We start from the raw sequence: 14,410 nt of genomic DNA, 5'->3' as shown, positions 1-14,410 counted from the left end.
GATTCCTGACAGATTCATCAAGAATTCCTCTGATTATTTGTAAGGTGAACATGATTAAGGTGTATTTAATTGTTAGGCTTGTTTCTATTTTAGGAGGTCATCCCCTTTTTATTCCTTCATCATATGAAGCAAATTTATAGGCTATTAAATAACTTCAGTTAGTACAGGCATCCCTCAAGATTTTAACTTGCCTGAATTACAATTACCTGTTAGGAAAGGTGGATTTAATTTAATTAGTCACTGGGTGCCAGTTTAGGATTCTGCTCCTGGATTTAACTTGAAAGTTATTATTTAGCCCCAGTGAAATCTTGGCAGGTATTGGAGTCTTTCTTGAGGGATCTGCTTTAAAAGCAGCTTTAATATTGTGGCTGGCTGGAGAATTCTGGGAGTTGAAGTCCACACATCTTCAAGCTGGAAGTTGAAGTCCGCACATCTTCAAGCTGCCAAGGTTGAGAAACACTGTTCTAGATAATTGCATATCTTTGATGCCTGCATGATGAAAAAATAATAATCGAATAAAAATGCGATTGCCTTCAAGCATAGGGCTTTCTAGACATCTCTTCTTTTTGTCACGCCAAAGCCGTGAACACAAATATGTATGTTTATTATTGCTCCTGCCCAATTTGGTACACCTTAGAGATTAAATCATGAAGCTAATGAAGATTTGCTCCCTCTAAGCTGGCAGAGAGTTTGGTTCCTCTCCTTTTCAAGCATGACTCCATAAAATATTAATCCACTGCTCATAAATGGTTAAAGATGTTAAATAGAGGCAGGGTCAGTGTGCCTTTTCACATTTCCTAAAATGTGCCAGATGAAGGTTTATAGTAAATATTACACTTAAAATGCACGCTTTGATGGGGGTGTTGGCGGCCTTTAAGAATGATCAGCCAAAGTACAGCTCTGCCAAAGATCTAATCCATTCCCCGAGTTGGCCACCTTTAACCCCACTAAGTACACAGCGGAGCTTTCACTCTGGCCACATGAATGACTAGATGTAATAACAGTCCCCCAACCTTTTAACCTTCACGTTGGATTATCTAAAAAGGCACGTTCCATGTCGGAGCCTCGGTGTGTATGTGTGTGTGTGTTTATCAGAAAACTACTTGTGGAAGAGCCTATTTTCAGGGTACCATTATTTAAATCATTGACAAGTTTACGGGGGGAAAAAGACAAAAGAAGAAAAATGGCTTATTAGGAGAGTCTCTTCTTGCACCTATAAAAACTGCAAATGGAAAGGATGTAATAGCACATCCATCAGGGAAATGTTGTAAAAGATCATCAATTATGATGGCTAACCAAACCACTTTGATCAAGAAAAATGATGGCTCGCCGCTTTTTGCCTTTTACAGGGCTCTGCAGTTATCACCATCAAGCTTAAGTGATGTTCTTAAATCTGGAATATGGACAATATCAGACTTCCCTGTCCAGATGCCTTCCACGTAGTTCCTAAAAATTCTTTCCCCATGGCCTTCAACCCGGGTGGCAATCCCAACCCAAAACAAAACAAACATAAAACAAAAAAGTGGGAGAAGGCTTTATATAAGTCACGCTACTTGCTTTCATTTGCTCTGAAAAAAATTATAGTCCAGCCTCTCCTAATTATTGAAGTGTTTTTGGAAGTGTGAAGGCAAAGAAATGAGGAATAGTCAAGACCTAATTTGAAATATTATTTATGACTACAGTAGGGACATGTATGGAATATACATGTTTTAGTATGCATATACTCACATTCTGTTCTGTATGTGAATGTGGTCCGAGAATTTTGTCACCACCTAAATATCTTTGGGAACTTCATAGGGAGAGTAAGATAAGCTATTACTGTCTGTTTATCCAGTTTTTATCCAGGAGCTGTTAATCATTTTTATTTAGCTATTCTAGCTATCAGTATTCATGGAGTTGTCCCTTCAGAATTACTCTACTATTTCCCATGACCCTCACTGCTTGTTTTAACAATGAATTCTTAAGTTGTTACACCTTGTACAAAGCAATAGGACCAGAATGTCCTGTACACCCTGTATCATGATGAGGAACATTCCTTATTCCCAGACATCAGAGTAGTTACAGATGTCAGACATCAGTTAACTCCTCCTTGCAACCTTACAAGGCTGATGGGAATGGTACTTTTGTGACATCAGGAGGACTGCAGGTTCAGAATCTTTGGTTCTGTCCTAAGTCTGATCACAGTTTGTGAGAGAATAGGTTTTGATTAAGATCATAATAATGAAATAATGTTGTCGGAGAGATGTTGAGCTTTAGATCTATTGCACTTTGCAAGAATGATAGCATTTTTGCACCCCAGAAAAGCTACCTCAATGAAAGATACTGGTCTGGATCTCTTCCAATAACTGAGTAATACCACTGTTCTGCTTTGAAAAAAGAAGCTTTTGATACCTGCAATAACACTGCTTTGAATGATTTTCTGTGAAGGTCTTGATAGTTCATCACAAACCTGCTGAGAAAGCTTTATCCTCCAAGCTAAGCCTTTCCATTGATAACAAAGTAGAGATGGAAAATGATTTGCTTTTGATTGAATTTATTGATAGGCTTAGTGCACAAAAGCCAATATTCATTTTAGAGTGGAAGATTAGAAGAAAAAGAAGCCAATTGATTATGGATCAATATCTCAGTCCATGAATGAATTATTCCATAATGACAATATACCAACTTAGATATGGGATAACTAATTATCTGTACCTGTTTCTGACCACAACTGATCATATCAAGAATTAATATGAAATTCACGTGATTTTTGGGGGGGGTATCATCTTTCCCCCCGATATTCTGTTTTAGAAATTTTCCTTGGATCTTACTGATGTCTGAGAGAGAAATATCTGTTGAAGAGTAACATAATTAGCAAGTAATCCTTGGATTTGCATAAAGTATTCTGACTAGTATCCCTTTGCATAAATATATCTATAGATATACTTATCTAAAGTACTTTACCCAGGAATGAAAAAAATAAATGCTATCTAATAATAATAATGATCATTGTAACCCTGCCATGAGATATCATCTTATAGGAGTGGTGGTGCTTGGATGATTCAGTGATGGGAAGAACGATGGTGAAAGTGTAGCTCCTGGAAGGGCCACCCATGCCAGAAAGATCTCAACTGAGGACCCAGACTAGGTACATTCCACAACCCATTTGCAATGGTGAAAACTAGAAAATAGCTTTCTCTCCCAGATTGCTCATTGCCCAGATCAACAAGGATCATATCTGATGGTGTAGAGGAATGTGGAGGTAACCTTGATGAAGGAATGGATGAGCCAGTAAGAGAAGGTGACAACTCAATCCTGGGGAATGGAAAAGTGTGAGAAAGAAATTCAAAATAACCTCACCTCACCTGTAAGATATTCTGTAAGGTTTAAGAGGGGGCAGAAGAAAACTCTGGCAGGCTCTCAAGATTCTGTTGTTATACTCTACAGCAAATAAAGTAGCATTCCTGGAATCCTTCCAATGTCTGTTTTCTGACTTGACCTACCTTGAAGGGCTGACTGATACTGTGGGCATCAGATGACAAGCGGTCTATAGGGCTCAGATAGGCGACCAGGGTGTGGAACTGCAAAGGAACTGGAAGGTGAATAATAGGAAAATAGGTGAATAAAAGGAAAAAAATTGGACAAAAATGGAAAACAGATTGATTGTGGAAAGTAATTACCAATCTAGGTCATCAGAAATGGGAGTTCAAACAGACCTTTCCAAACTCAACAGAAGCTAATGGATCAGTGTTATGTTATGCTGAAAAGCAAGGTTTTCCAACTGAGTTGGAAGCTATTGAGAGGATAGCAAATGATAAATGTGTGCTATCTGAACAAGCTGAAATTACAGATAATTTGAATTTTGAACAACTAACACTGAGTGAAAGTGTGGACATTTTAGAAGGATGTGATCCTGATCTACAAAACAGTGGATAACTCAGGAAATAGAAGCACTACAGTTAACCAATTAATAAACAGAATTGGTTGGGAAAATTAAGAAAAAAATTCAAATGGAAGAACTGGAAGGAATACAATTAGCACTACTAAAACAAATAAAAAGATTTAGCTAATCTTTTGCATGACATTAACATGTCAATGAAAGCAATTCCAGCAGAACCTATTAAAGAAACAAGCCAACTTATGTACTCCACTGTTTGTGTTGTAACAATAGAACACAGGGCTTAAAATAAGGATGCCAAAGGCATTTATAAAAGGAAAGCCAAAATGGAACAGGAAACCTAGAACAGAAAGTCAAAAAATTGGGGAAGATTTGAACAACCTGAAGAATCTACAGCAAGGCTATATTAAAAATGAAAAAGTGAGCCTATTCTTATAAATCAATACAGTATTGGAGCCAAAACCATTACAGAAGTTTCAGAAGAAGTGGGACAACAATTGTGGCATTAGTGCAGAACATTCAAAAATATGAAAGCAGAATGAATCAGTTTAAACAAAAGACCATGTTTATTCTACAAAAGACTAGAAGCTGGTCAAGGAAAATATGAGCCACCTACCAATCCTGAGAAAGAAAAAGAATGTTGAATGTTGGAAAACTTTGTGGGAAAACAATAAGGAACACAATAAAAAAGAACAATGGACCCACAAAGTTGGGAAAGAATTTGATGGAATGCAAAAGGAAGATGTAGTGATAACAACAGAAATAATAAATGTAGGTCAAAAAGATCAAACACTGGAGTGCCCTGTGAAAAGATGGACCTCCTGGCTTTTGGCTCAGACACCTGACAAGTCTACACTCATAACTAGCAACAAAGCTGAATGACCTCTAAACAATCAAGACTGAAGACTGGATGATATCTAGTACAGAAAAGCAAAGGAAAATGAACTGACCCCAACAACTACAGGGCTATAACTTGCCTACCTGCTACATTCAAGTTGTTTCCTGGAATTAAACCAAATCTAATATATGCTTATTTGAGAGAAAATGCCATTTTCATGGTAAAACAAAAGTTGCCAAAATTCATGTGGTACTAAAGACCAGCTATTAATTGACCACATAACCCTTAAAAACTCAAAGGAAATTTTTAAAAAGCTTTTGATGATCAGGAAAGACTATACAGAAGTATTTGACTCACTTTCCCCCAACTGCATTTGAAAATGCTTGGTCATTTTTGGAAGGAGCAGAAATATTACAAGATTCCTGCAAATGTCAGTGGCTATGTGGAAAATCAGCCTTATGGGAAATGGAGGAAACTAGGGAAGTATAAATAAAACAAGGTATATTTCAAGGAGATGCATGGTCACTGTTAATGTTTGTACCAAACAATTCCACTCAAAAAGCATACAAAGTCAGGAAACAAAGGCTCAAATAAACCATTTGCTTTATAGGGATGACCTAAGTCAACAGCTAAAATCAAGTCACTGTTGGATACTGTCCACATATGTAGTGAAAACACAGGAATGAAATTTGGCCTGGAAAAATGTGCTAGTCTGGTAATTAAAGGAGGCAAGATTATAGAAGATGGGCTACAGCTAATGAATGGAAATGCCATTAGACACCTGGCACCTGATGAAGAATACAAATACTTAGGATTAATGGAAGTGTCTGATTTATTGCATGGCCAAATTAAAAAGACCACTAGTTCAAATTATATCAAACAGGTCCAAAAAAATTTAAAATCTAAACTGAATGCAGAAATATTGTCAAAGGAATAAATACTTGGGCAGTCATTGTAATTAGATATACCACAGGGATAATTGATTGGATGCAAGCTGAATTGGATGATCTTGATTGGAAAATAAGGAAACTAATGATCATACATCATGCTCTTCATCCAAGAAGTGACATTGACAGATTATTCGTACCCAGAAATAGAGGTGGTAGAGGACTATTGCAAATAAAACAAACTGTGGAAGAACAAAAACATAGTCTGAATGCATACTTTTGGAAAAGAGGCTGTACCTATACAAGTTTGTAGGGAAAGTCTCCTGAAAATAAGAAAAATTAAATGCAGATACAAGAAGGAAGTACAGGTAGTCCTCGACTTATGACCACAATAGGGATTGGGAAATGTATCATTAAGAGGTGCAGCTGTTAAGCAAGGCATCATGTGACCACACCTCATTTTACAATCTTTTTTGCTGCAGTCATTAAGTGAATCACATGGTTCCCCTTTGACTTTGCTTGTCAGAAGCCAGCTGGGAAGGTTGCAAATGGCAATCATGTGACCCTGGGATGCTGCAACTGTTGTAAATACATGCGGGTTGCCAAATGTCTGAATTTTGATCATGAGACTGTGGGGACACCGCAACAATCAAGGACTGGTTGTAAGTCACTTTTTTCAGGACTGTCATAACTTTGAATGGTTGCTAAACAAATGTTTGTAAATTGAGGATTACCTGTAATTCAAAGTTGGATGATTACCTGGAAAGAAAATAACTCCATGGCAAATATGTGCATGATATTGAAGGAAAAGCAGATCAGACTCTAAGATGATTGTGGTTAAAATCTGGAACATTTAAAAAAAAGAAACAAAGGGAACAATAATGGCAGATCAAGACAAGCCCTGCAAACCTATACCACCAAAGTCAAACCTGAACATCTTGATAATAATGCCAATTATATAAAATTAAAGATGAAAGTGTAGACCATCTCATTAGTGGCTATAGTAAAATTGTTGAGAGTATAAACAATGCCATGAAAGGGTTGCAAAAATTGTCCATTGGAAAGCATGTAGAAAATTTGGTTTTACTGGTTGCAAGGCATAATACACCAGACATTACTGTTATAGAAAAGAAGGTGAGGTTCACTGGTGTGGCAATAACTGGAAACAAACTGATGAAAAACAGTGGGAGAAGATAATAAAATATCACGATTTATAAATTGAGACTGAAAGTTTAAGGGGGAAAAACTTAATTGCGTTACCAAATGTAATTGGGGCACTTGGTACAATATCAAAAAGATTCAACAAATTTTTAGAAATGTTAAGCTTAATAGACTTGAAACCAATATTTCTGCCAGAAACTACCCTGCTTAGAACAGCTTACATTTTACAATGGTATGTCCATGACTCCTAGCTTCTTTGTTAGGACCCAAATCATTGGAATCAATGCCCAGTAGATTAAACTGCGATGTTCATTTGGATGTATGGAAACACTAGATAATTCTAATATACTTTATCTGACTGTTTCCAGACAGTGGCATTTGAGGGTTATTCTGTTTAATCTTTGCAATGTTACTTCATTAAGTCCAGAAAAATTAAAGATCACTCTGAGAAGACTGAGTTAGGAGAAGAATGTCAGGCAACAACCCAGAGCAAAAACAAGGAATCTCTTCCAAGATTTTGGGCAGATCCTTGGAAAGCAATAATTCAAGATGCTAGACAAAATCCAGGGAAGACTTTAAATCAGTTTTTCCCAAGTAGTAGAATTACAACTCACAAAAACCCTCTATCAGCTCCATCAATTCAGCTTGGGGAAAGCTGGCTCAGATCTTGTATATCAGATCAATTATTTAGTCCCCCCCTCAAATTACTGAATAAAAATCTAATTGTTCATGTGTCTTCAAATGATAAGTCATAGTTCACTGGAATTTATCAAATTAGGAACAATCTATACATGGATGCCCACTTGTTACAATGGTTCGTTGGTTTTGGAAATAATACTGTAGTTAAGAACCTTAAAGTGATATTGTTGAACTATGTTCTTAAATATGGAATTTGTCATTTCATCAAGCCTGGGCCATAGCAAACAGGCTTAATTTTACATAAAAATGGAGGGGGGGGGGAGCCATATCCTCTTGATTTTAAAGAATGGATTCAGGATTCAAGTCTGTTACTTTATTTCTGAGAAGTCTCTGAGTTCTGAAAAAGAAGATTGCTATAGGTTGCGATATGGTCTAGATCAGTGTTTCTCAACCTCAGGGACTTTAAGATGTGTGGACTTCAACTCCCAGAATTCCATGCTGGCTGGAGAATTCTGGGAGTTGAAGTCCACACATCTTAAAGTCCCTGAGGTTGAGAAACACTGGTCTAGATTTAATGCTAAGCTTAAGGGCTAAATGAATAGATATTACATAGATATTTTCACCTTTTTATTAATTAGTCTTTTCTCCTTTTTTCTTGTTATGTTTAGTTTATTTTCATCACCATAATATGTCTAGTTTTTTTCTTCACTGTATAAATGCCATTTATCAGTTTTTTCCCCTTGTTGATATTGTGTTGTGTTGTGTTTTTTTAGATTTTACCATTAACATTTTGTGTGTGTGTATGTGTGTGTGTAGCTTGCCACAATGGACTAGTTTCTTTGACTTGGAGGAAAAATAAAATGGCATAAGTAATTAAAGCATAGATAAACATGGAAACTTCAAAATAGCATTTTTGTGTGTTTTCTATAATAGAGTATATGTTATGCTACAGCATAGGCCAAACATTTCAAATATGCAGATTTAGAGAAAAAAAAAATTGATTTGAATTGAATTGTACTTCTCTGCATAGCATGGCAAGATGAATCAAATTTTGATTGCATCATTTACATTCCAAATTTGGTTTTCAAGTACGTTTGATTTGGCTTAAATGAGAATTCTGATGCTATTCATTAATTAAGACTGAAGGTTCTCTGAGCTTTATAATTGGTTCCTGAACAGGTGTTTTCTTTCTGTCTTTGAAGGAAAAGAAAAGAAAAGAAAAAGAAAAAGAAAAGAAAAAGCTTCAATCAAAATACCTACATATATTTTCAGCATTTGTATACAGAATGTTTATAAAGCATGGCGTGAAATAGGCAACTCATGAAAATCTTTACTGAAAATGGATTTTAATCTACTTTTTACTTGTTCCATTTAATATAGTTGTCCCATCCTTCAGCTGTAAAGAATTTTCACTGCAGCTAATGTGAATAGAACAACCTTAAGAAAATATATGTTAATGTGTGTCAGAGAGGGGGAAGAGAGAAGTGGAGAACATTTATCATTTCTAACATTTCCTGGCTTCCATGAGCTGGGTTAATGCACAAAGAACTTCGATGGGTCTTTCTCTTTTAAGTCCCTGTCATTAAAACCAGCCAGAAAATCTGATCTCATTGGACCCCAGTCCTGGAATATATTGGACGGATGAAGAGGCTTTGAAGCCATGATATCTAAGGTGGCATTTAATCCACTCCAGTATTCCCTGTTTTGGATCCCTCCCCTGGCAGAAACGTTACCAGTTAGATCTAAAACTACAGACCATTCCACTATTTATTCTCCCAGTATTTATTTGTTATTTTTAGTGCCAATCTCTCATGCATGGAGGTACACAGAATATGTAAATCTACCCTGACTATAAGTAAAAGATGCAGAAGAAAAACTGTTTCAGACTGCAGTTCACTGAAAGAAATGCAGGAATATGTTTATATATTTCAAGGCTGCCTTGAATGCTTCTATTAAGGAAGTCTTGTAAATGAACAGTGAGAGGAATTCTCTTTTGTATCTGGCCTTTTTTTTCATATGTAGAGTATAGGATGAATTTTAATGTTTTATTTATTTTTATTTCTTAAATTTATATACTGCCATAGCTCAGCAACTTCTGGTGCTCAATAGCATTAAAATTCAATAAAATACACCAACTACAATGTCTACAGTAAAGTAACGATATAAAAATTAAAATAGCAATACAGCAACAAACCATAGGTGACATCTTCCTTGACCCCGAAAGCCTTTCAGAATAATTCTGTTTTAAATAACTTCTTCAGGGTCACTTTATGCTGGGAAAGGTGAAAGGAAAGAGAGGAAGAAGAGGATGACCAGCATCAAGGGGGATGGACTCCATTTCAGTGGTGATGACAGCACCCTTGGAGGAGCTGAAGGACCAGGTTAGGGCCAGATCATCATGGAAAAAATCTAAGTGGTCGCTAAGAATCAACACTGATGTCATGGCACATAATCAGTCAAATCCATCAAGAGGGCCACTTTACATATGAGGCCAGTTTCACTTCTGAAGGGAGGTGAAGGGAACTTCCAAAGTTATAGAAGTTTAGAGCCTTCACATACACACAAAAAAACCCTGGACTCAGCCCACCTCACCTCTAAAAATGAGGCTCTACAAGCAGAATCTCTATGGATGAGGATCTCAGATGGGAGTCTTGAAAGTGTTTAGGGCCAAATGATAGAGTTTATATGTCTCTTTCAGCTGGTGGAAATCAAAGATTCATTTTTTAAACAATGGAGTAAGAGCATAGATTCCAGAAGGTTGAAGTCCCATCTGTAAAGGTTCTCCATTTCTTACCAATTGAATTATGAAGAAATGGCATCAGAGCCCACTACTTATGGAAATCTATTTAGCATTAATTGTGTTTGTGTGTGTATGTGCATGTTTTTGTGTGCAGGTACCTATTCTAAGACTTTGTTCTTTTAAAGACAAACAATTTTAGGTAAAACTATTTTACCTGAATAGATTCCATTACATCTCTGGGAGATTAAGTTTCACGAGTGAGAGCTGCATGTAAATCAGTGCATTAAGTTCTTGTCACACTATGTTCCCGGCTTGCTATGGGAAATGTGGATCTTGACAATTCCCTTACCACAGACTCATTTGTTTCAGCTCCTTTCTTGTAAATTTGTGCTTTGGCTTAGCAAAATGGCAGCTCCTGGTGATCATTTATCATATTTGATTGTTCTCCAATGATTTTTAAGCACAGACACCTTCCTTTTCATCAGCAGCGGAAGCGTGCTTTATATAAAGCAATAGTTTCAGCTATAAGATCCAATGGCACTCTTTTTTTTAAAAAAACCTGTTTTTGGCGCTAATAGCTTTTCCCCTGCATTTAAGTCTTCCTGTCTCTTAGATGCTGAGACAAATGTGACGCTGCCATTATAGTCCTAAGCTGTAAGTGCGCACTTTGAATGCTGACACTGTCAATTCCTCGCAATGGCATTGCATAATGCCATCTATCATACCTATTTATGACTGCTCCACGAAAGGGAAGTGGGGGAAGGAGAATACTCTTTAAATTACACGACTCTTTTTGTTACAAATAGATAATTAACTGGTTACACTCTTGGAATTATTTGATGAGAGGAGCAGTGAAATGTGAAGGGCCTTCTAACTAGCCTCAGATAGAGCTTGTTATCATCTACAGGTGCACACTTTGAATTGTTTCTTGTAATTAGTTTGAGAGCCGGATGGAACGGAAGAGAAAGCAGAACATTACCTATGGTGGCTCAGGATTGCCGGTGAAAATTAAGGTATTGGTTTCCAGGCTAAATTCAGCTCTTGCTCCATGTCTTAAAGGGGGGGGGGGGGGAAGACAGAGGTCAGATGTGGAGAAGGGGGAAAAAAACATGCTGGTAGGTTTCCATCAGGGGATGGAGCAGGAACGGAATCTTTCCTTGGCTGTGAAGAGACAGCAATTCTTTGCACAGGGATAAATACCAGGAACATTTTGCTTGTATTCAGTGCCTGTTATCCTTCCAACCTTCTTTCCTTTTATATAAATGTATTAGACGACTGATCTGTTTATTAAGGATTGTCAGATCTTACCTGGAGACCTCAGGGGTTGAAACTTAGATGCCCAGCATGAAAAGCAGGTGCTTTTCTACTGAGATGCGGCCCTGTCTTCTTGACAACCCTTTCCCCACTACACTGTATATATTTAGAATAGCAATAATAACTCTTCACTATTTTGTGTGTTGGCTTTGACTAATTCTGAGAGCAGCTACCCAGTTTTTAAAAATCTGTTAAGGAAACCATGCACATCTGCATGTTTAAGAGTTCTCAGTGGATTAGACATTGAGGCTCATCTAATTTCTAACAAATGTCTGAAATATTACATGGCTTTTTCCACAGTTGTTATATTGTGATGGACTTTTGAAGAGCCCATCCTCTGGATTTCACAGAGTTTGCAGGAAAGTAATCTTCTGAAAGTTCCTGGTGCAGTTGCAGAAGAATGGTGTCTTCTGGCACAGAGAATGCAAATTTTGAATAAAAGCTGTAGATGGAAGAATTAGTAACTGGCACATGAACAAAGCTCAGACTTCCTTATTGCCTCCCTGCTCCACAGAATGGGCAATAATTTTAACAATGATTGGGTCCAAGAGAGTCATTAAAAAAAACCTCTGTTATTTAAATCTGCATTTTAAAATCTACTGACATCTTTAAGCTGAAAGTGTATCACAGCATTAGAAAAGTGCAAGATCTCTTGGAGGGTTAACAGTGAATGGAAGTGTGTCTCAAACCATTTCTTCTAGGAAGCTGCAAACGCTTGAACTCCCAAATATCTTTTGGAAAATCTGTCCCAGCCCCATTTCCTTTATTTGAATCTCAAATTTTACATCCTTTTGGTTAACTCATCTCATTCAGGATACAGGGAAAGGTAACCCATCGCTAAAATGCAAATGACTGTATGACAGCAATAGTCATTTCACATGCAACTGTTCAGGACATTACAATTTATGTTAATCTGAATTCATCAAGGTACAGAGATTGATTTAAAATCTCTGCAAGACAAACTCATGACTGTGCACTTTATTACTGTAGAGGAAGAATGGAAATAGCTGCAATCATTAGCCCGCTGTGATAGAGCTCTGAAAATTAGGAAGAGAATTATTTGGATGCTCAGTTTTTTGCATTTTGATAGACCTGAGTTTAAAAGAATCAGATTCTTTAAAAAACATCTAATAGAAGGACCAAATGTTGATCTCGTTGGCTTCAAGCCACGATGGTCATAGTAGAAATACTGCACATCTGAGTTCTGAGGTAGCCTTGTATGGACATTCTCTCCCTTCCAGGAAATAATAATAATAATATATTATTATTATTATTATTATTATTATTATTATTATTATTATTATTATATAAATAATATAATCATGCTATCGCTGCCTTTTCTTCATGCTATGAAAGGGCAGCTCCTATCCTCAAGCAAACTCTGCTAAAAGTTATTCACATGACAGATCAGAGACTGCTCCAAACTTCTGAGCCTCTTCCCTGTACCTGATTCTTGTACTTTCTTAGACATGCTGGTTGGAGAATAAGAAGCAAACGGAATATCAGTTTAGAATGGAGAAAGTATAAAAGTGATCACTGTCATGATATAGATATGCATAGGCCACATTTCCTTATATTTGAGCCCTTGCCAAAAATAGACCTTCCTTCCTTCCTTCCTTCCTTCCTTCCTTCCTTCCTTCCTTCCTTCCCCTTCCCCTTCCCCTTCCCCTTCTCCTTCCCTTCCCTTCCCCTCCCTCCCTTCCTTCCTTCCTTCCTTCCTTCCTTCCTTCCTTCCTTCCTTCCTTCCTTCCTTCCTTCCTTCCCAGGTATCTTTCCCAGGTAATATAGTTCTCTTTTTTATATATACATATGTACAGATCACAATTTTTCTGCTATTATTTTCCTTTGAGTAAATGAAATGTGAATTTGGTCATGTCAGATTTAAGGGAGAAACAAAAATCAATTTAACACTCTTTTTTCAAGCCACGTATTTGGAACCCAATGCCCCAGGGCACATCACAGGCTGTCAAACATGGCAAAATAAATATTTAACAAGCGAAGTAAGACAAATGGACACAGGAGGGGGGAAATAGAGAAGAGCCTTAAAATAGACCCCACTTTGTGTTGCAAAACATAAAAGAATCACATTTCATACCTAGTAGAGTAAATTGATATGAACTATTAGGTACACAGAAGAACAGATAAAGGCCATTTAGAAATTGAACAAAGCACAGCGATTAAGTCTTTCCAAAAGACGGAACTAAGATACATGAAGCTTCATAAATTGGTAACAGTATTTTAGAGTCAACCCTATTATCACCCCTAGCCCAATTAGCTCTTTTTTCAATGGAGGGCAATGGAATAGCAGGAACTTGATCTGGCAAGGCTATTTTCAGTACCTGGTGCACTTTGCACTTAATAACAGTGCTGAAGGGAAAGAGGTGAAAACTCCTTGCAAATAAAGAAGAACAAAAAGCAATCAAATTTGAGAAGAAATATAGATTAAAACTTCACTCAATCAGCCGCAGTATTTTCCTTTGGATAAAATGGGATCAAAGCAAGATTTTAACTGGCAGAAGGGGGAAAAATGATAAGAAAGTTGGAGCCCTTTTTTAAATTGGATTCTGGGGAAGTGCAAGATAAATCCATACGTTTGACAAAATACTCTATAGAACAATTCAATGTTTAGGATATTGTAGTATCATTAGCTGGATCACACAATATAATAAGTCATAGTTTATTTTAAACATGGATTATGGAAGAAACCATAATTGGCTAGATTAGTATAAGCCACTAAGCCATAAATAGTAGCTTGTAATCTACAAGGGCTGGGTTCATTTATCACACTTAGAACCAAGCAAACAGCATAATGGTGTGATGTGTGAATCCATTCAATAACTGAAACTTTGGATAAATCAGACTTTTTTGTTCCTGTACACTTAGGGCATTCAGGAAGATGTGCCCTTTATATCTTTCTTTGAAGGCCTCCTCTTTCTAAAGAACATGAGAAGGAG

Source organism: Python bivittatus, unplaced genomic scaffold (assembly GCF_059951505.1).
Source record: "Python bivittatus isolate LINGU-HERP-01145 unplaced genomic scaffold, Pbiv_v1 ctg000530_np1212, whole genome shotgun sequence".
Taxonomy (NCBI): Eukaryota; Metazoa; Chordata; class Lepidosauria; order Squamata; family Pythonidae; genus Python; species Python bivittatus.
The sequence above is the reverse complement of the archived record's forward strand: the minus strand, read 5'-3'. Positions refer to the sequence as shown.